The sequence below is a fragment of the Psittacula echo genome (assembly GCF_963264785.1).
Source record: "Psittacula echo genome assembly, chromosome: 2".
Taxonomy (NCBI): Eukaryota; Metazoa; Chordata; class Aves; order Psittaciformes; family Psittacidae; genus Psittacula; species Psittacula echo.
In genome coordinates, this window is record NC_137737.1 from 160,657,802 (window position 1) to 160,659,136 (window position 1,335).

The 1,335-nt window shown below is 59.1% G+C and overlaps 1 pseudogene across 1 annotated transcript; it reads left to right on the forward strand.

Annotated features, from left to right (window-relative positions):
- Positions 1-293: 293 nt before the first annotated feature.
- On the forward strand, positions 294-608 carry LOC308217964 (feather keratin 1 pseudogene; annotated as a pseudogene). Its single transcript has one exon. The product of its transcript is annotated as a feather keratin 1 pseudogene (transcript).
- The last annotated feature ends 727 nt before the right edge of the window (positions 609-1,335 follow it).

Below are 1,335 nucleotides of genomic sequence, written 5' to 3' on the forward strand. Positions count from 1 at the left end.
TCTGTCCCTCACTCGCCTCTGCTGACGCCTTCTCCTGCGCGCTCAACAAGGTGAGCCCCAAGCCCCTTGCCCTCTGCTCCTGCCCCCATGCCCCGGCTCTTCCAGCACGCTCTGCCCCAGCCTCAGCACCCCTGATGCCTCCCCAGCACCACAGCCCCACAGCCCCACACCAGCCTCCCCACTGCCTCGCCCTCCTGCACCACCGCCCCTCGCACCCCCACGCCCTCCGCTCTCCCCACACCCTCTCTCCTCTCCTCCCCTCTCCTCTGCCAGGGCCCCTCCACACCACAGACATGGCCTGCTACGACCTCTGCCGCCCCTGCGGACCCACCCCGCTGGCCAACAGCTGCAACGAGCCCTGTGTCAGGCAGTGCGAGGACTCCCGCGTCGTCATCCAGCCTTCCACCGTGCTGGTCACCCTGCCAGGACCCATCCTCAGCTCCTTCCCCCAGAGCACCGCCGTCGGATCCTCCTCATCCGCTGCCGTGGGCAGCGAACTCAGCGCCCAGGGAGTGCCCGTCTCCTCTGGGGGCTTCGGCTACGGCCTTGGCTACGGCTTCGGAGGCCTGGGCTGCTACGGCAGAGGAAGAGGCTACAACATCTGCTAAGGGACATTGACAGTGCCCTGACACCAAACACCTACACCACAGAAGCAATGACATGGGCTGTGGATGCACATCCATGGTAATGCTGCCACATGGGCGCTCCATCCATGTCTCTTCCTCTCAAGGCACCAAGACAGGAAGCAGGGCAGGATGCCAGCCCATGCTGCCTGAAAACATGGCCTTTGGCCTCCTCCTCTTCTCCACCTTCTTTCTGTGCATTGTCTCTTCTCTTGTGTCATCCACCCTCTGCTGCAAACACCTTCCCACTAGCAAAAGCCCACCACCAATCTGTGCCACTCACACCAGTGAAGACCTAAGGCCCCCTGTAACAGCTATCACATAAAAAAGGATCATAGTGCCCTGATTTGCACCTCAAACTGGTTCCACTTGGTGCTCCTGAACCTTTACCTTTGTTTTTCCTTAATAAACTTCTCCTACATCCCAGCCTGAGACGCTTCTTCTTCCTTTCTTCTCCCAGTCATCATCCAACCTCACCCAGCACAAAGCCAGGACTCAGCGGACCATGGGGTGGGTTGAAACAGCACCTCCAGACCTCTCTTTGGAAGTGTAGCACCAGCAACACCACACAGTGGTACTCCGTGGGCTTCCAGCCTATCCGCAAGCCCTTCACTTACTCAAGTAATTGCTTGACACTCTAATACACTTCTAACCATTCCTCTGATGGAAGCTCCTCATGTGTGCTGGGTTAACGTTGCCTGGATGCCTGCTG